The following is a 19,787-nucleotide window of genomic DNA, read 5'->3' as shown; positions in this document are numbered from 1 at the left end:
TGGCTGGGAGGCAACCTCGCCTGCCGCTCCACGGCCACTTTCCACATTCTGCTTATAGAAGGCTTTCATGGGAAAAGATCGGTTCCTCTCTGTTTCAGGCAGCTCCTATTGACTTTGCAGAGTCTCACATCAGGCCAATGTGGAGCCCCTCTAAAGATCTCCTACGGATGTGAATGGGGAGTGGGTCCATCCGGCAAAGTCGCAAGGTAGATTAATAGGCACTGACATTGATTTTGACAAGTCAACCCCAAGTCAAAGGTACTTAGAAAAAGCTCTGGCCCAGTCTAGGGGCTTTTCTTCTCCAATGGAAAGGCTTTCTAGCCTCAAAGACGCAATGGGCTGTCCTACATGTTCACAGTGGTGGTGTGTACGGCTGAAGAAAGGCATGTCTTTGGGTGGACTTGACCCACATCTGAATGTATTCACAGAGATGGTTACCATGGCCTAAAGCAGCACCTTTTAGCACCTGTCAGGCCAGGGAAGCCACATGTGTCCTGCCAAAGAGCATTGGTGGTTCAGTGGTAGAATTCTCGCCTGCCACGCGGGAGGCCCGGGTTCGATTCCCGGCCAATGCAATTATGCTCACTTTCTATCCAGCTATCGCCTCACAGGTAGCTCAGTATCCCGCCGCCCCCAGATATCCAGTACCTTGGAAGGTGTCAAGGCTCATGTGTATTGTCTAGAACCTGCTAGTCGGTGTGAGCCTTTTTGAAACCACCTCCTTCAAATGACATCATGGAAAGCCATGGGGCCATACCGAAGGAAATGGTTGTTAGTCGCCCACGGACATGCTTGGAGGTGCCACTCTGCCACCAAGGGTTCCATGGATAACACCAGAACCCTCGCTACTGGCTGGAGAAGGAGCTTCTTCCCAAGGGATTCTGCTGTCCAAAGTCTCAGGAAAGAAAAAAGGGACCTCTGTGGAGGAAGAGTGAAAACCTTTGAAATTGGGAAAATGGAGGCTGTCTTGGTGTCTAGCGGCCACAGCCTAACCCATCAATGCTGACACGGGGAGGTGCCTGGAGATATAGCTATCTAACGTGGTAGGTGTTCTGATGCCATCTGATGGTTGGTTTCCAGATTGCATTCTGGGTGATCTTAGATGTATATACAGCATTTAAATGTGAAGCTGCAAGTAGTAAAAAATGAGGAAATATATCTATGCTTTGAGTCTGTGGAATGTAGACCTAATGTGTCATGTCAATAAGCAGCGTACGGGGTAAAAAGGTGATTTTTAATCCTTTGCGCTTGAAGATTGCATCTCTGGCAACAGTGCTAGTGAGAGAGGCAATTGTTGGTGGCAGTGAAGGAGTTGATTGCTGGCAGGTGGTATATAGCACTGGGATGCTGCATTGTGCTGTGCTGAATGAAACACAGTTACACAAAACAGATGGTGGACTTTATGCCGCGTAGCACATAAGAGAGCAGTGATCAACGAGAGCGCAAAGAAAGCACCGGAGCCAAGGGGGATTAGCTCAAGTGGTAGAGCGCTCGCTTAGCATGCGAGAGGTAGCGGGATCAATGCCCGCATCCTCCAAAGGAAAGCCCTCACGTGGGGTGACCTGCTTTGGATTTTTTTTTTCTTCAGGCTCGGCACTGAGCGCTGTGGGAAAAGCCTCGCCTCTCTAGTCAAAAGGCCAAGCAGGAGTCATCCTCGTAACATGTGCCATGGCGTTGACACTCTCGGGCAGATGTGGCTTCAGCCCATAAATTGACACAGAAGGACTAACACAAAGCATAAAGTGCTTGCTTTGCCTGCCAGAAGTCACGCAAGGCAGTGTTGGACCAAAGCAATCTATTACCCAAAGCACGGCCAGCCTTCCATGGCCAAGAGACAATATTCCATTAGTGCAAAAAGTGCAAGTGCCATGTAGAAGCTGAGAGGTTTCCACTGGTTTTATCACCACAATCACGTCCCACTTCCTTGACACAGAAGTGTCACAGACCCAACCAGAACAGGGCTTTTGGAGGGAACTAGGGGCTAGCCTTCTGCCCACTGATTAGGGCCCATGGAGAGAGCAGATCATTCTCCAATGATGGACAACAACGCGATGAACGCTGAGAGCGAGGCTTGGATTACAACTCTGTATAAAGACAATAAATCTTCCCTTGCGGAGTGGATGGAAAGATGTCATATTAACCCGGTACAGGTCAATGGTCAGAGGAAATATGGTGGCCCTCGTGCAGACTGGGTCTGAGAAGATCCTCTGTTTGGGACAGAAATATTTATCAACAATCTCCCTCAAGAAATCTATGAATAGATCAATGAATTCCACAGTTCAGACTGTTGGAATATTGTATGAGTTTTGTCTTAGGATGGACAGATTAGACAAGTGAAAGCAAAGAGCTGAAAGACAGCACGTGTAGGGGACTTGGCTCATTGAGGGCTGGGTTTGTTGCCGGGCTGTCTGCGGTGTGCTCCCCGATTAATCAAAGCATTTTCTGGGTGAAAGAAAGCCCTTTGCCTAAGCAAAGAAAGAGAGATTGCCAGAGAAAAAGGTCAACTTAGCAGAGGATGGTTTCGATCCATCGACCTCTGGGTTATGGGCCCAGCACGCTTCCGCTGCGCCACTCTGCTCCAGGCCGGAAGACCCAGCAAAAATAGGAGGATGTAATATGCTACCGGTCCTATGGGACAAAAACTTCAGGAAATTCTTTGGCTGGGAGGCAACCTCTCCTGCCGCTCCACGGCCACTTTCCACATTCTGCTTATAGAAGGCTTTCATGGGAAAAGATCGGTTCCTCTCTGTTTCAGGCAGCTCCTATTGACTTTGCAGAGTATCACATCAGGCCAATGTGGAGCCCCTCTAAAGATCTCCTACGGATGTGAATGGGGAGTGGGTCCATCCGGCAAAGTCGCAAGGTAGATTAATAGGCACTGACATTGATTTTGACAAGTCAACCCCAAGTCAAAGGTACTTAGAAAAAGCTCTGGCCCAGTATTGGGGCTTTTCTTCTCTAATGGAAAGGCTTTCTAGCCTCAAAGACGCAATGGGCTGTCCTACATGTTCACAGTGGTGGTGTGTACGGCTGAAGAAAGGCATGTCTTTGGGTGGACTTGACCCACATCTGAATGTATTCACAGAGATGGTTACCATGGCCTAAAGCAGCACCTTTTAGCACCTGTCAGGCCAGGGAAGCCACATGTGTCCTGCCAAAGAGCATTGGTGGTTCAGTGGTAGAATTCTCGCCTGCCACGCGGGAGGCCCGGGTTCGATTCCCGGCCAATGCAATTATGCTCACTTTCTATCCAGCTATCGCCTCACAGGTAGCTCAGTATCCCGCCGCCCCCAGATATCCAGTACCTTGGAAGGTGTCAAGGCTCATGTGTATTGTCTAGAACCTGCTAGTCGGTGTGAGCCTTTTTGAAACCACCTCCTTCAAATGACATCATGGAAAGCCATGGGGCCATACCGAAGGAAATGGTTGTTAGTCGCCCACGGACATGCTTGGAGGTGCCACTCTGCCACCAAGGGTTCCATGGATAACACCAGAACCCTCGCTACTGGCTGGAGAAGGAGCTTCTTCCCAAGGGATTCTGCTGTCCAAATTCTCAGGAAAGAAAAAAGGGACCTCTGTGGAGGAAGAGTGAAAACCTTTGAAATTGGGAAAATGGAGGCTGTCTTGGTGTCTAGCGGCCACAGCCTAACCCATCAATGCTGACACGGGGAGGTGCCTGGAGATATAGCTATCTAACGTGGTAAGTGTTCTGATGCCATCTGATGGTTGGTTTCCAGATTGCATTCTGGGTGATCTTAGATGTATATACAGCATTTAAATGTGAAGCTGCAAGTAGTAAAAAATGAGGAAATATATCTATGCTTTGAGTCTGTGGAATGTAGACCTAATGTGTCATGTCAATAAGCAGCGTACGGGGTAAAAAGGTGATTTTTAATCCTTTGCGCTTGAAGATTGCATCTCTGGCAACAGTGCTAGTGAGAGAGGCAATTGTTGGTGGCAGTGAAGGAGTTGATTGCTGGCAGGTGGTATATAGCACTGGGATGCTGCATTGTGCTGTGCTGAATGAAACACAGTTACACAAAACAGATGGTGGACTTTATGCCGCGTAGCACATAAGAGAGCAGTGATCAACGAGAGCGCAAAGAAAGCACCGGAGCCAAGGGGGATTAGCTCAAGTGGTAGAGCGCTCACTTAGCATGCGAGAGGTAGCGGGATCAATGCCCGCATCCTCCAAAGGAAAGCCCTCACGTGGGGTGACCTGCTTTGGATTTTTTTTTTCTTCAGGCTCGGCACTGAGCGCTGTGGGAAAAGCCTCGCCTCTCTAGTCAAAAGGCCAAGCAGGAGTCATCCTCGTAACATGTGCCATGGCGTTGACACTCTCGGGCAGATGTGGCTTCAGCCCATAAATTGACACAGAAGGACTAACACAAAGCATAAAGTGCTTGCTTTGCCTGCCAGAAGTCGCGCAAGGCAGTGTTGGACCAAAGCAATCTATTACCCAAAGCACGGCCAGCCTTCCATGGCCAAGAGACAATATTCCATTAGTGCAAAAAGTGCAAGTGCCATGTAGAAGCTGAGAGGTTTCCACTGGTTTTATCACCACAATCACGTCCCACTTCCTTGACACAGAAGTGTCACAGACCCAACCAGAACAGGGCTTTTGGAGGGAACTAGGGGCTAGCCTTCTGCCCACTGATTAGGGCCCATAGAGAGGGCAGATCATTCTCCAATGATGGACAACAACGCGATGAACGCTGAGAGCGAGGCTTGGATTACAACTCTGTATAAAGACAATAAATCTTCCCTTGCGGAGTGGATGGAAAGATGTCATATTAACCCGGTACAGGTCAATGGTCAGAGGAAATATGGTGGCCCTCGTGCAGACTGGGTTGGAGAAGATCCTCTGTTTGGGACAGAAATATTTATCAACAATCTCCCTCAAGAAATCTATGAATAGATCAATGAATTCCACAGTTCAGACTGTTGGAATATTGTATGAGTTTTGTCTTAGGATGGACAGATTAGACAAGTGAAAGCAAAGAGCTGAAAGACAGCACGTGTAGGGGACTTGGCGCATTGAGGGCTGGGTTTGTTGCCGGGCTGTCTGCGGTGTGCTCCCCGATTAATCAAAGCATTTTCTGGGTGAAAGAAAGCCCTTTGCCTAAGCAAAGAAAGAGAGATTGCCAGAGAAAAAGGTCAACTTAGCAGAGGATGGTTTCGATCCATCGACCTCTGGGTTATGGGCCCAGCACGCTTCCGCTGCGCCACTCTGCTCCAGGCTGGAAGACCCAGCAAAAATAGGAGGATGTAATATGCTACCGGTCCTACGGGACAAAAACTTCAGGAAATTCTTTGGCTGGGAGGCAACCTTGCCTGCCGCTCCACGGCCACTTTCCACATTCTGCTTATAGAAGGCTTTCATGGGAAAAGATCGGTTCCTCTCTGTTTCAGGCAGCTCCTATTGACTTTGCAGAGTCTCACATCAGGCCAATGTGGAGCCCCTCTAAAGATCTCCTACGGATGTGAATGGGGAGTGGGTCCATCCGGCAAAGTCGCAAGGTAGATTAATAGGCACTGACATTGATTTTGACAAGTCAACCCCAAGTCAAAGGTACTTAGAAAAAGCTCTGGCCCAGTCTTGGGGCTTTTCTTCTCCAATGGAAAGGCTTTCTAGCCTCAAAGACGCAATGGGCTGTCCTACATGTTCACAGTGGTGGTGTGTACGGCTGAAGAAAGGCATGTCTTTGGGTGGACTTGACCCACATCTGAATGTATTCACAGAGATGGTTACCATGGCCTAAAGCAGCACCTTTTAGCACCTGTCAGGCCAGGGAAGCCACATGTGTCCTGCCAAAGAGCATTGGTGGTTCAGTGGTAGAATTCTCGCCTGCCACGCGGGAGGCCCGGGTTCGATTCCCGGCCAATGCAATTATGCTCACTTTCTATCCAGCTATCGCCTCACAGGTAGCTCAGTATCCCGCCGCCCCCAGATATCCAGTACCTTGGAAGGTGTCAAGGCTCATGTGTATTGTCTAGAACCTGCTAGTCGGTGTGAGCCTTTTTGAAACCACCTCCTTCAAATGACATCATGGAAAGCCATGGGGCCATACCGAAGGAAATGGTTGTTAGTCGCCCACGGACATGCTTGGAGGTGCCACTCTGCCACCAAGGGTTCCATGGATAACACCAGAACCCTCGCTACTGGCTGGAGAAGGAGCTTCTTCCCAAGGGATTCTGCTGTCCAAAGTCTCAGGAAAGAAAAAAGGGACCTCTGTGGAGGAAGAGTGAAAACCTTTGAAATTGGGAAAATGGAGGCTGTCTTGGTGTCTAGCGGCCACAGCCTAACCCATCAATGCTGACACGGGGAGGTGCCTGGAGATATAGCTATCTAACGTGGTAGGTGTTCTGATGCCATCTGATGGTTGGTTTCCAGATTGCATTCTGGGTGATCTTAGATGTATATACAGCATTTAAATGTGAAGCTGCAAGTAGTAAAAAATGAGGAAATATATCTATGCTTTGAGTCTGTGGAATGTAGACCTAATGTGTCATGTCAATAAGCAGCGTACGGGGTAAAAAGGTGATTTTTAATCCTTTGCGCTTGAAGATTGCATCTCTGGCAACAGTGCTAGTGAGAGAGGCAATTGTTGGTGGCAGTGAAGGAGTTGATTGCTGGCAGGTGGTATATAGCACTGGGATGCTGCATTGTGCTGTGCTGAATGAAACACAGTTACACAAAACAGATGGTGGACTTTATGCCGCGTAGCACATAAGAGAGCAGTGATCAACGAGAGCGCAAAGAAAGCACCGGAGCCAAGGGGGATTAGCTCAAGTGGTAGAGCGCTCGCTTAGCATGCGAGAGGTAGCGGGATCAATGCCCGCATCCTCCAAAGGAAAGCCCTCACGTGGGGTGACCTGCTTTGGATTTTTTTTTTCTTCAGGCTCGGCACTGAGCGCTGTGGGAAAAGCCTCGCCTCTCTAGTCAAAAGGCCAAGCAGGAGTCATCCTCGTAACATGTGCCATGGCGTTGACACTCTCGGGCAGATGTGGCTTCAGCCCATAAATTGACACAGAAGGACTAACACAAAGCATAAAGTGCTTGCTTTGCCTGCCAGAAGTCGCGCAAGGCAGTGTTGGACCAAAGCAATCTATTACCCAAAGCACGGCCAGCCTTCCATGGCCAAGAGACAATATTCCATTAGTGCAAAAAGTGCAAGTGCCATGTAGAAGCTGAGAGGTTTCCACTGGTTTTATCACCACAATCACGTCCCACTTCCTTGACACAGAAGTGTCACAGACCCAACCAGAACAGGGCTTTTGGAGGGAACTAGGGGCTAGCCTTCTGCCCACTGATTAGGGCCCATGGAGAGAGCAGATCATTCTCCAATGATGGACAACAACGCGATGAACGCTGAGAGCGAGGCTTGGATTACAACTCTGTATAAAGACAATAAATCTTCCCTTGCGGAGTGGATGGAAAGATGTCATATTAACCCGGTACAGGTCAATGGTCAGAGGAAATATGGTGGCCCTCGTGCAGACTGGGTTGGAGAAGATCCTCTGTTTGGGACAGAAATATTTATCAACAATCTCCCTCAAGAAATCTATGAATAGATCAATGAATTCCACAGTTCAGACTGTTGGAATATTGTATGAGTTTTGTCTTAGGATGGACAGATTAGACAAGTGAAAGCAAAGAGCTGAAAGACAGCACGTGTAGGGGACTTGGCGCATTGAGGGCTGGGTTTGTTGCCGGGCTGTCTGCGGTGTGCTCCCCGATTAATCAAAGCATTTTCTGGGTGAAAGAAAGCCCTTTGCCTAAGCAAAGAAAGAGAGATTGCCAGAGAAAAAGGTCAACTTAGCAGAGGATGGTTTTGATCCATCGACCTCTGGGTTATGGGCCCAGCACGCTTCCGCTGCGCCACTCTGCTCCAGGCCGGAAGACCCAGCAAAAATAGGAGGATGTAATATGCTACCGGTCCTACGGGACAAAAACTTCAGGAAATTCTTTGGCTGGGAGGCAACCTCGCCTGCCGCTCCACGGCCACTTTCCACATTCTGCTTATAGAAGGCTTTCATGGGAAAAGATCGGTTCCTCTCTGTTTCAGGCAGCTCCTATTGACTTTGCAGAGTCTCACATCAGGCCAATGTGGAGCCCCTCTAAAGATCTCCTACGGATGTGAATGGGGAGTGGGTCCATCCGGCAAAGTCGCAAGGTAGATTAATAGGCACTGACATTGATTTTGACAAGTCAACCCCAAGTCAAAGGTACTTAGAAAAAGCTCTGGCCCAGTCTTGGGGCTTTTCTTCTCCAATGGAAAGGCTTTCTAGCCTCAAAGACGCAATGGGCTGTCCTACATGTTCACAGTGGTGGTGTGTACGGCTGAAGAAAGGCATGTCTTTGGGTGGACTTGACCCACATCTGAATGTATTCACAGAGATGGTTACCATGGCCTAAAGCAGCACCTTTTAGCACCTGTCAGGCCAGGGAAGCCACATGTGTCCTGCCAAAGAGCATTGGTGGTTCAGTGGTAGAATTCTCGCCTGCCACGCGGGAGGCCCGGGTTCGATTCCCGGCCAATGCAATTATGCTCACTTTCTATCCAGCTATCGCCTCACAGGTAGCTCAGTATCCCGCCGCCCCCAGATATCCAGTACCTTGGAAGGTGTCAAGGCTCATGTGTATTGTCTAGAACCTGCTAGTCGGTGTGAGCCTTTTTGAAACCACCTCCTTCAAATGACATCATGGAAAGCCATGGGGCCATACCGAAGGAAATGGTTGTTAGTCGCCCACGGACATGCTTGGAGGTGCCACTCTGCCACCAAGGGTTCCATGGATAACACCAGAACCCTCGCTACTGGCTGGAGAAGGAGCTTCTTCCCAAGGGATTCTGCTGTCCAAAGTCTCAGGAAAGAAAAAAGGGACCTCTGTGGAGGAAGAGTGAAAACCTTTGAAATTGGGAAAATGGAGGCTGTCTTGGTGTCTAGCGGCCACAGCCTAACCCATCAATGCTGACACGGGGAGGTGCCTGGAGATATAGCTATCTAACGTGGTAGGTGTTCTGATGCCATCTGATGGTTGGTTTCCAGATTGCATTCTGGGTGATCTTAGATGTATATACAGCATTTAAATGTGAAGCTGCAAGTAGTAAAAAATGAGGAAATATATCTATGCTTTGAGTCTGTGGAATGTAGACCTAATGTGTCATGTCAATAAGCAGCGTACGGGGTAAAAAGGTGATTTTTAATCCTTTGCGCTTGAAGATTGCATCTCTGGCAACAGTGCTAGTGAGAGAGGCAATTGTTGGTGGCAGTGAAGGAGTTGATTGCTGGCAGGTGGTATATAGCACTGGGATGCTGCATTGTGCTGTGCTGAATGAAACACAGTTACACAAAACAGATGGTGGACTTTATGCCGCGTAGCACATAAGAGAGCAGTGATCAACGAGAGCGCAAAGAAAGCACCGGAGCCAAGGGGGATTAGCTCAAGTGGTAGAGCGCTCGCTTAGCATGCGAGAGGTAGCGGGATCAATGCCCGCATCCTCCAAAGGAAAGCCCTCACGTGGGGTGACCTGCTTTGGATTTTTTTTTTCTTCAGGCTCGGCACTGAGCGCTGTGGGAAAAGCCTCGCCTCTCTAGTCAAAAGGCCAAGCAGGAGTCATCCTCGTAACATGTGCCATGGCGTTGACACTCTCGGGCAGATGTGGCTTCAGCCCATAAATTGACACAGAAGGACTAACACAAAGCATAAAGTGCTTGCTTTGCCTGCCAGAAGTCGCGCAAGGCAGTGTTGGACCAAAGCAATCTATTACAAAAAGCACGGTCAGCCTTCCATGGCCAAGAGACAATATTCCATTAGTGCAAAAAGTGCAAGTGCCATGTAGAAGCTGAGAGGTTTCCACTGGTTTTATCACCACAATCACGTCCCACTTCCTTGACACAGAAGTGTCACAGACCCAACCAGAACAGGGCTTTTGGAGGGAACTAGGGGCTAGCCTTCTGCCCACTGATTAGGGCCCATGGAGAGAGCAGATCATTCTCCAATGATGGACAACAACGCGATGAACGCTGAGAGCGAGGCTTGGATTACAACTCTGTATAAAGACAATAAATCTTCCCTTGCGGAGTGGATGGAAAGATGTCATATTAACCCGGTACAGGTCAATGGTCAGAGGAAATATGGTGGCCCTCGTGCAGACTGGGTTGGAGAAGATCCTCTGTTTGGGACAGAAATATTTATCAACAATCTCCCTCAAGAAATCTATGAATAGATCAATGAATTCCACAGTTCAGACTGTTGGAATATTGTATGAGTTTTGTCTTAGGATGGACAGATTAGACAAGTGAAAGCAAAGAGCTGAAAGACAGCACGTGTAGGGGACTTGGCGCATTGAGGGCTGGGTTTGTTGCCGGGCTGTCTGCGGTGTGCTCCCCGATTAATCAAAGCATTTTCTGGGTGAAAGAAAGCCCTTTGCCTAAGCAAAGAAAGAGAGATTGCCAGAGAAAAAGGTCAACTTAGCAGAGGATGGTTTCGATCCATCGACCTCTGGGTTATGGGCCCAGCACGCTTCCGCTGCGCCACTCTGCTCCAGGCCGGAAGACCCAGCAAAAATAGGAGGATGTAATATGCTACCGGTCCTACGGGACAAAAACTTCAGGAAATTCTTTGGCTGGGAGGCAACCTCGCCTGCTGCTCCACGGCCACTTTCCACATTCTGCTTATAGAAGGCTTTCATGGGAAAAGATCGGTTCCTCTCTGTTTCAGGCAGCTCCTATTGACTTTGCAGAGTCTCACATCAGGTCAATGTGGAGCCCCTCTAAAGATCTCCTACGGATGTGAATGGGGAGTGGGTCCATCCGGCAAAGTCGCAAGGTAGATTAATAGGCACTGACATTGATTTTGACAAGTCAACCCCAAGTCAAAGGTACTTAGAAAAAGCTCTGGCCCAGTCTTGGGGCTTTTCTTCTCCAATGGAAAGGCTTTCTAGCCTCAAAGACGCAATGGGCTGTCCTACATGTTCACAGTGGTGGTGTGTACGGCTGAAGAAAGGCATGTCTTTGGGTGGACTTGACCCACATCTGAATGTATTCACAGAGATGGTTACCATGGCCTAAAGCAGCACCTTTTAGCACCTGTCAGGCCAGGGAAGCCACATGTGTCCTGCCAAAGAGCATTGGTGGTTCAGTGGTAGAATTCTCGCCTGCCACGCGGGAGGCCCGGGTTCGATTCCCGGCCAATGCAATTATGCTCACTTTCTATCCAGCTATCGCCTCACAGGTAGCTCAGTATCCCGCCGCCCCCAGATATCCAGTACCTTGGAAGGTGTCAAGGCTCATGTGTATTGTCTAGAACCTGCTAGTCGGTGTGAGCCTTTTTGAAACCACCTCCTTCAAATGACATCATGGAAAGCCATGGGGCCATACCGAAGGAAATGGTTGTTAGTCGCCCACGGACATGCTTGGAGGTGCCACTCTGCCACCAAGGGTTCCATGGATAACACCAGAACCCTCGTTACTGGCTGGAGAAGGAGCTTCTTCCCAAGGGATTCTGCTGTCCAAAGTCTCAGGAAAGAAAAAAGGGACCTCTGTGGAGGAAGAGTGAAAACCTTTGAAATTGGGAAAATGGAGGCTGTCTTGGTGTCTAGCGGCCACAGCCTAACCCATCAATGCTGACACGGGGAGGTGCCTGGAGAAATAGCTATCTAACGTGGTAGGTGTTCTGATGCCATCTGATGGTTGGTTTCCAGATTGCATTCTGGGTGATCTTAGATGTATATACAGCATTTAAATGTGAAGCTGCAAGTAGTAAAAAATGAGGAAATATATCTATGCTTTGAGTCTGTGGAATGTAGACCTAATGTGTCATGTCAATAAGCAGCGTACGGGGTAAAAAGGTGATTTTTAATCCTTTGCGCTTGAAGATTGCATCTCTGGCAACAGTGCTAGTGAGAGAGGCAATTGTTGGTGGCAGTGAAGGAGTTGATTGCTGGCAGGTGGTATATAGCACTGGGATGCTGCATTGTGCTGTGCTGAATGAAACACAGTTACACAAAACAGATGGTGGACTTTATGCCGCGTAGCACATAAGAGAGCAGTGATCAACGAGAGCGCAAAGAAAGCACCGGAGCCAAGGGGGATTAGCTCAAGTGGTAGAGCGCTCGCTTAGCATGCGAGAGGTAGCGGGATCAATGCCCGCATCCTCCAAAGGAAAGCCCTCACGTGGGGTGACCTGCTTTGGATTTTTTTTTTCTTCAGGCTCGGCACTGAGCGCTGTGGGAAAAGCCTCGCCTCTCTAGTCAAAAGGCCAAGCAGGAGTCATCCTCGTAACATGTGCCATGGCGTTGACACTCTCGGGCAGATGTGGCTTCAGCCCATAAATTGACACAGAAGGACTAACACAAAGCATAAAGTGCTTGCTTTGCCTGCCAGAAGTCGCGCAAGGCAGTGTTGGACCAAAGCAATCTATTACCCAAAGCACGGCCAGCCTTCCATGGCCAAGAGACAATATTCCATTAGTGCAAAAAGTGCAAGTGCCATGTAGAAGCTGAGAGGTTTCCACTGGTTTTATCACCACAATCACGTCCCACTTCCTTGACACAGAAGTGTCACAGACCCAACCAGAACAGGGCTTTTGGAGGGAACTAGGGGCTAGCCTTCTGCCCACTGATTAGGGCCCATGGAGAGAGCAGATCATTCTCCAATGATGGACAACAACGCGATGAACGCTGAGAGCGAGGCTTGGATTACAACTCTGTATAAAGACAATAAATCTTCCCTTGCGGAGTGGATGGAAAGATGTCATATTAACCCGGTACAGGTCAATGGTCAGAGGAAATATGGTGGCCCTCGTGCAGACTGGGTTGGAGAAGATCCTCTGTTTGGGACAGAAATATTTATCAACAATCTCCCTCAAGAAATCTATGAATAGATCAATGAATTCCACAGTTCAGACTGTTGGAATATTGTATGAGTTTTGTCTTAGGATGGACAGATTAGACAAGTGAAAGCAAAGAGCTGAAAGACAGCACATGTAGGGGACTTGGCGCATTGAGGGCTGGGTTTGTTGCCGGGCTGTCTGCGGTGTGCTCCCCGATTAATCAAAGCATTTTCTGGGTGAAAGAAAGCCCTTTGCCTAAGCAAAGAAAGAGAGATTGCCAGAGAAAAAGGTCAACTTAGCAGAGGATGGTTTCGATCCATCGACCTCTGGGTTATGGGCCCAGCACGCTTCCGCTGCGCCACTCTGCTCCAGGCCGGAAGACCCAGCAAAAATAGGAGGATGTAATATGCTACCGGTCCTACGGGACAAAAACTTCAGGAAATTCTTTGGCTGGGAGGCAACCTCGCCTGCCGCTCCACGGCCACTTTCCACATTCTGCTTATAGAAGGCTTTCATGGGAAAAGATCGGTTCCTCTCTGTTTCAGGCAGCTCCTATTGACTTTGCAGAGTCTCACATCAGGCCAATGTGGAGCCCCTCTAAAGATCTCCTACGGATGTGAATGGGGAGTGGGTCCATCCGGCAAAGTCGCAAGGTAGATTAATAGGCACTGACATTGATTTTGACAAGTCAACCCCAAGTCAAAGGTACTTAGAAAAAGCTCTGGCCCCGTCTTGGGGCTTTTCTTCTCCAATGGAAAGGCTTTCTAGCCTCAAAGACGCAATGGGCTGTCCTACATGTTCACAGTGGTGGTGTGTACGGCTGAAGAAAGGCATGTCTTTGGGTGGACTTGACCCACATCTGAATGTATTCACAGAGATGGTTACCATGGCCTAAAGCAGCACCTTTTAGCACCTGTCAGGCCAGGAAAGCCACATGTGTCCTGCCAAAGAGCATTGGTGGTTCAGTGGTAGAATTCTCGCCTGCCACGCGGGAGGCCCGGGTTCGATTCCCGGCCAATGCAATTATGCTCACTTTCTATCCAGCTATCGCCTCACAGGTAGCTCAGTATCCCGCCGCCCCCAGATATCCAGTACCTTGGAAGGTGTCAAGGCTCATGTGTATTGTCTAGAACCTGCTAGTCGGTGTGAGCCTTTTTGAAACCACCTCCTTCAAATGACATCATGGAAAGCCATGGGGCCATACCGAAGGAAATGGTTGTTAGTCGCCCACGGACATGCTTGGAGGTGCCACTCTGCCACCAAGGGTTCCATGGATAACACCAGAACCCTCGCTACTGGCTGGAGAAGGAGCTTCTTCCCAAGGGATTCTGCTGTCCAAAGTCTCAGGAAAGAAAAAAGGGGCCTCTGTGGAGGAAGAGTGAAAACCTTTGAAATTGGGAAAATGGAGGCTGTCTTGGTGTCTAGCGGCCACAGCCTAACCCATCAATGCTGACACGGGGAGGTGCCTGGAGATATAGCTATCTAACGTGGTAGGTGTTCTGATGCCATCTGATGGTTGGTTTCCAGATTGCATTCTGGGTGATCTTAGATGTATATACAGCATTTAAATGTGAAGCTGCAAGTAGTAAAAAATGAGGAAATATATCTATGCTTTGAGTCTGTGGAATGTAGACCTAATGTGTCATGTCAATAAGCAGCGTACGGGGTAAAAAGGTGATTTTTAATCCTTTGCGCTTGAAGATTGCATCTCTGGCAACTGTGCTAGTGAGAGAGGCAATTGTTGGTGGCAGTGAAGGAGTTGATTGCTGGCAGGTGGTATATAGCACTGGGATGCTGCATTGTGCTGTGCTGAATGAAACACAGTTACACAAAACAGATGGTGGACTTTATGCCGCGTAGCACATAAGAGAGCAGTGATCAACGAGAGCGCAAAGAAAGCACCGGAGCCAAGGGGGATTAGCTCAAGTGGTAGAGCGCTCGCTTAGCATGCGAGAGGTAGCGGGATCAATGCCCGCATCCTCCAAAGGAAAGCCCTCACGTGGGGTGACCTGCTTTGGATTTTTTTTTTCTTCAGGCTCGGCACTGAGCGCTGTGGGAAAAGCCTCGCCTCTCTAGTCAAAAGGCCAAGCAGGAGTCATCCTCGTAACATGTGCCATGGCGTTGACACTCTCGGGCAGATGTGGCTTCAGCCCATAAATTGACACAGAAGGACTAACACAAAGCATAAAGTGCTTGCTTTGCCTGCCAGAAGTCGCGCAAGGCAGTGTTGGACCAAAGCAATCTATTACCCAAAGCACGGCCAGCCTTCCATGGCCAAGAGACAATATTCCATTAGTGCAAAAAGTGCAAGTGCCATGTAGAAGCTGAGAGGTTTCCACTGGTTTTATCACCACAATCACGTCCCACTTCCTTGACACAGAAGTGTCACAGACCCAACCAGAACAGGGCTTTTGGAGGGAACTAGGGGCTAGCCTTCTGCCCACTGATTAGGGCCCATGGAGAGAGCAGATCATTCTCCAATGATGGACAACAACGCGATGAACGCTGAGAGCGAGGCTTGGATTACAACTCTGTATAAAGAAAATAAATCTTCCCTTGCGGAGTGGATGGAAAGATGTCATATTAACCCGGTACAGGTCAATGGTCAGAGGAAATATGGTGGCCCTCGTGCAGACTGGGTTGGAGAAGATCCTCTGTTTGGGACTGAAATATTTATCAACAATCTCCCTCAAGAAATCTATGAATAGATCAATGAATTCCACAGTTCAGACTGTTGGAATATTGTATGAGTTTTGTCTTAGGATGGACAGATTAGACAAGTGAAAGCAAAGAGCTGAAAGACAGCACGTGTAAGGGACTTGGCGCATTGAGGGCTGGGTTTGTTGCCGGGCTGTCTGCGGTGTGCTCCCCGATTAATCAAAGCATTTTCTGGGTGAAAGAAAGCCCTTTGCCTAAGCAAAGAAAGAGAGATTGCCAGAGAAAAAGGTCAACTTAGCAGAGGATGGTTTCGATCCATCGACCTCTGGGTTATGGGCCCAGCACGCTTCCGCTGCGCCACTCTGCTCCAGGCCGGAAGACCCAGCAAAAATAGGAGGATGTAATATGCTACCGGTCCTACGGGACAACAACTTCAGGAAATTCTTTGGCTGGGAGGCAACCTCGCCTGCCGCTCCACGGCCACTTTCCACATTCTGCTTATAGAAGGCTTTCATGGGAAAAGATCGGTTCCTCTCTGTTTCAGGCAGCTCCTATTGACTTTGCAGAGTCTCACATCAGGCCAATGTGGAGCCCCTCTAAAGATCTCCTACGGATGTGAATGGGGAGTGGGTCCATCCGGCAAAGTCGCAAGGTAGATTAATAGGCACTGACATTGATTTTGACAAGTCAACCCCAAGTCAAAGGTACTTAGAAAAAGCTCTGGCCCAGTCTTGGGGCTTTTCTTCTCCAATGGAAAGGCTTTCTAGCCTCAAAGACGCAATGGGCTGTCCTACATGTTCACAGTGGTGGTGTGTACGGCTGAAGAAAGGCATGTCTTTGGGTGGACTTGACCCACATCTGAATGTATTCACAGAGATGGTTACCATGGCCTAAAGCAGCACCTTTTAGCACCTGTCAGGCCAGGGAAGCCACATGTGTCCTGCCAAAGAGCATTGGTGGTTCAGTGGTAGAATTCTCGCCTGCCGCGCGGGAGGCCCTGGTTCGATTCCTGGCCAATGCAATTATGCTCACTTTCTATCCAGCTATCGCCTCACAGGTAGCTCAGTATCCCGCCGCCCCCAGATATCCAGTACCTTGGAAGGTGTCAAGGCTCATGTGTATTGTCTAGAACCTGCTAGTCGGTGTGAGCCTTTTTGAAACCACCTCCTTCAAATGACATCATGGAAAGCCATGGGGCCATACCGAAGGAAATGGTTGTTAGTCGCCCACGGACATGCTTGGAGGTGCCACTCTGCCACCAAGGGTTCCATGGATAACACCAGAACCCTCGCTACTGGCTGGAGAAGGAGCTTCTTCCCAAGGGATTCTGCTGTCCAAAGTCTCAGGAAAGAAAAAAGGGACCTCTGTGGAGGAAGAGTGAAAACCTTTGAAATTGGGAAAATGGAGGCTGTCTTGGTGTCTAGCGGCCACAGCCTAACCCATCAATGCTGACACGGGGAGGTGCCTGGAGATATATCTATCTAACGTGGTAGGTGTTCTGATGCCATCTGATGGTTGGTTTCCAGATTGCATTCTGGGTGATCTTAGATGTATATACAGCATTTAAATGTGAAGCTGCAAGTAGTAAAAAATGAGGAAATATATCTATGCTTTGAGTCTGTGGAATGTAGACCTAATGTGTCATGTCAATAAGCAGCGTACGGGGTAAAAAGGTGATTTTTAATCCTTTGCGCTTGAAGATTGCATCTCTGGCAACAGTGCTAGTGAGAGAGGCAATTGTTGGTGGCAGTGAAGGAGTTGATTGCTGGCAGGTGGTATATAGCACTGGGATGCTGCATTGTGCTGTGCTGAATGAAACACAGTTACACAAAACAGATGGTGGACTTTATGCCGCGTAGCACATAAGAGAGCAGTGATCAACGAGAGCGCAAAGAAAGCACTGGAGCCAAGGGGGGTTAGCTCAAGTGGTAGAGCGCTCGCTTAGCATGCGAGAGGTAGCGGGATCAATACCCGCATCCTCCAAAGGAAAGCCCTCACGTGGGGTGACCTGCTTTGGATTTTTTTTTTCTTCAGGCTCGGCACTGAGCGCTGTGGGAAAAGCCTCGCCTCTCTAGTCAAAAGGCCAAGCAGGAGTCATCCTCGTAACATGTGCCATGGCGTTGACACTCTCGGGCAGATGTGGCTTCAGCCCATAAATTGACACAGAAGGACTAACACAAAGCATAAAGTGCTTGCTTTGCCTGCCAGAAGTCGCGCAAGGCAGTGTTGGACCAAAGCAATCTATTACCCAAAGCACGGCCAGCCTTCCATGGCCAAGAGACAATATTCCATTAGTGCAAAAAGTGCAAGTGCCATGTAGAAGCTGAGAGGTTTCCACTGGTTTTATCACCACAATCACGTCCCACTTCCTTGACACAGAAGTGTCACAGACCCAACCAGAACAGGGCTTTTGGAGGGAACTAGGGGCTAGCCTTCTGCCCACTGATTAGGGCCCATGGAGAGAGCAGATCATTCTCCAATGATGGACAACAACGCGATGAACGCTGAGAGCGAGGCTTGGATTACAACTCTGTATAAAGACAATAAATCTTCCCTTGCGGAGTGGATGGAAAGATGTCATATTAACCCGGTACAGGTCAATGGTCAGAGGAAATATGGTGGCCCTCGTGCAGACTGGGTTGGAGAAGATCCTCTGTTTGGGACAGAAATATTTATCAACAATCTCCCTCAAGAAATCTATGAATAGATCAATGAATTCCACAGTTCAGACTGTTGGAATATTGTATGAGTTTTGTCTTAGGATGGACAGATTAGACAAGTGAAAGCAAAGAGCTGAAAGACAGCACGTGTAGGGGACTTGGCGCATTGAGGGCTGGGTTTGTTGCCGGGCTGTCTGCGGTGTGCTCCCCGATTAATCAAAGCATTTTCTGGGTGAAAGAAAGCCCTTTGCCTAAGCAAAGAAAGAGAGATTGCCAGAGAAAAAGGTCAACTTAGCAGAGGATGGTTTCGATCCATCGACCTCTGGGTTATGGGCCCAGCACGCTTCCGCTGCGCCACTCTGCTCCAGGCCGGAAGACCCAGCAAAAATAGGAGGATGTAATATGCTACCGGTCCTACGGGACAAAAACTTCAGGAAATTCTTTGGCTGGGAGGCAACCTCGCCTGCCGCTCCACGGCCACTTTCCACATTCTGCTTATAGAAGGCTTTCATGGGAAAAGATCGGTTCCTCTCTGTTTCAGGCAGCTCCTATTGACTTTGCAGAGTCTCACATCAGGCCAATGTGGAGCCCCTCTAAAGATCTCCTACGGATGTGAATGGGGAGTGGGTCCATCCGGCAAAGTCGCAAGGTAGATTAATAGGCACTGACATTGATTTTGACAAGTCAACCCCAAGTCAAAGGTACTTAGAAAAAGCTCTGGCCCAGTCTAGGGGCTTTTCTTCTCCAATGGAAAGGCTTTCTAGCCTCAAAGACGCAATGGGCTGTCCTACATGTTCACAGTGGTGGTGTGTACGGCTGAAGAAAGGCATGTCTTTGGGTGGACTTGACCCACATCTGAATGTATTCACAGAGATGGTTACCATGGCCTAAAGCAGCACCTTTTAGCACCTGTCAGGCCAGGGAGCCACATGTGTCCTGCCAAAGAGCATTGGTGGTTCAGTGGTAGAATTCTCGCCTGCCACGCGGGAGGCCCGGGTTCGATTCCCGGCCAATGCAATTATGCTCACTTTCTATCCAGCTATCGCCTCACAGGTAGCTCAGTATCCCGCCGCCCCCAGATATCCAGTACCTTGGAAGGTGTCAAGGCTCATGTGTATTGTCTAGAACCTGCTAGTCGGTGTGAGCCTTTTTGAAACCACCTCCTTCAAATGACATCATGGAAAGCCATGGGGCCATACCGAAGGAAATGGTTGTTAGTCGCCCACGGACATGCTTGGAGGTGCCACTCTGCCACCAAGGGTTCCATGGATAACACCAGAACCCTCGCTACTGGCTGGAGAAGGAGCTTCTTCCCAAGGGATTCTGCTGTCCAAAGTCTCAGGAAAGAAAAAAGGGACCTCTGTGGAGGAAGAGTGAAAACCTTTGAAATTGGGAAAATGGAGGCTGTCTTGGTGTCTAGCGGCCACAGCCTAACCCATCAATGCTGACACGGGGAGGTGCCTGGAGATATAGCTATCTAACGTGGTAGGTGTTCTGATGCCATCTGATGGTTGGTTTCCAGATTGCATTCTGGGTGATCTTAGATGTATATACAGCATTTAAATGTGAAGCTGCAAGTAGTAAAAAATGAGGAAATATATCTATGCTTTGAGTCTGTGGAATGTAGACCT

At 49.0% G+C, this 19,787-nt stretch overlaps 13 non-coding genes across 13 annotated transcripts; all 13 read left to right on the top strand.

Moving 5' to 3' along the window:
- The first annotated feature begins 504 nt into the window (after positions 1-504).
- On the top strand, positions 505-575 carry TRNAG-GCC (transfer RNA glycine (anticodon GCC)). Its single transcript has one exon. It is a non-coding gene; the product is annotated as a tRNA-Gly (tRNA).
- An 889-nt stretch (positions 576-1,464) lies between these two features.
- Positions 1,465-1,537, top strand: TRNAA-AGC (transfer RNA alanine (anticodon AGC)). Its single transcript has one exon. It is a non-coding gene; the product is annotated as a tRNA-Ala (tRNA).
- Positions 1,538-3,161: 1,624 nt separating this feature from the next.
- TRNAG-GCC (transfer RNA glycine (anticodon GCC)) lies at positions 3,162-3,232 on the top strand. Its single transcript has one exon. It is a non-coding gene; the product is annotated as a tRNA-Gly (tRNA).
- A 2,586-nt stretch (positions 3,233-5,818) lies between these two features.
- On the top strand, positions 5,819-5,889 carry TRNAG-GCC (transfer RNA glycine (anticodon GCC)). The gene has a single exon. It is a non-coding gene; the product is annotated as a tRNA-Gly (tRNA).
- Positions 5,890-6,778: 889 nt separating this feature from the next.
- Positions 6,779-6,851, top strand: TRNAA-AGC (transfer RNA alanine (anticodon AGC)). Its single transcript has one exon. It is a non-coding gene; the product is annotated as a tRNA-Ala (tRNA).
- Positions 6,852-8,475: 1,624 nt separating this feature from the next.
- TRNAG-GCC (transfer RNA glycine (anticodon GCC)) lies at positions 8,476-8,546 on the top strand. Its single transcript has one exon. It is a non-coding gene; the product is annotated as a tRNA-Gly (tRNA).
- Positions 8,547-9,435: 889 nt separating this feature from the next.
- On the top strand, positions 9,436-9,508 carry TRNAA-AGC (transfer RNA alanine (anticodon AGC)). Its single transcript has one exon. It is a non-coding gene; the product is annotated as a tRNA-Ala (tRNA).
- A 1,624-nt stretch (positions 9,509-11,132) lies between these two features.
- TRNAG-GCC (transfer RNA glycine (anticodon GCC)) lies at positions 11,133-11,203 on the top strand. Its single transcript has one exon. It is a non-coding gene; the product is annotated as a tRNA-Gly (tRNA).
- Positions 11,204-12,092: 889 nt separating this feature from the next.
- On the top strand, positions 12,093-12,165 carry TRNAA-AGC (transfer RNA alanine (anticodon AGC)). Its single transcript has one exon. It is a non-coding gene; the product is annotated as a tRNA-Ala (tRNA).
- Positions 12,166-13,789: 1,624 nt separating this feature from the next.
- Positions 13,790-13,860, top strand: TRNAG-GCC (transfer RNA glycine (anticodon GCC)). Its single transcript has one exon. It is a non-coding gene; the product is annotated as a tRNA-Gly (tRNA).
- Positions 13,861-14,749: 889 nt separating this feature from the next.
- TRNAA-AGC (transfer RNA alanine (anticodon AGC)) lies at positions 14,750-14,822 on the top strand. Its single transcript has one exon. It is a non-coding gene; the product is annotated as a tRNA-Ala (tRNA).
- Positions 14,823-17,406: 2,584 nt separating this feature from the next.
- On the top strand, positions 17,407-17,479 carry TRNAA-AGC (transfer RNA alanine (anticodon AGC)). Its single transcript has one exon. It is a non-coding gene; the product is annotated as a tRNA-Ala (tRNA).
- A 1,623-nt stretch (positions 17,480-19,102) lies between these two features.
- On the top strand, positions 19,103-19,173 carry TRNAG-GCC (transfer RNA glycine (anticodon GCC)). Its single transcript has one exon. It is a non-coding gene; the product is annotated as a tRNA-Gly (tRNA).
- Positions 19,174-19,787: the final 614 nt, after the last annotated feature.

This window comes from Staurois parvus, unplaced genomic scaffold (assembly GCF_062004578.1).
Source record: "Staurois parvus isolate SC_StPar_1 unplaced genomic scaffold, SC_StPar_1.0 ptg001130l, whole genome shotgun sequence".
Classification (NCBI taxonomy): Eukaryota; Metazoa; Chordata; class Amphibia; order Anura; family Ranidae; genus Staurois; species Staurois parvus.
This window is presented reverse-complemented; position numbering and strand designations above follow the sequence as displayed.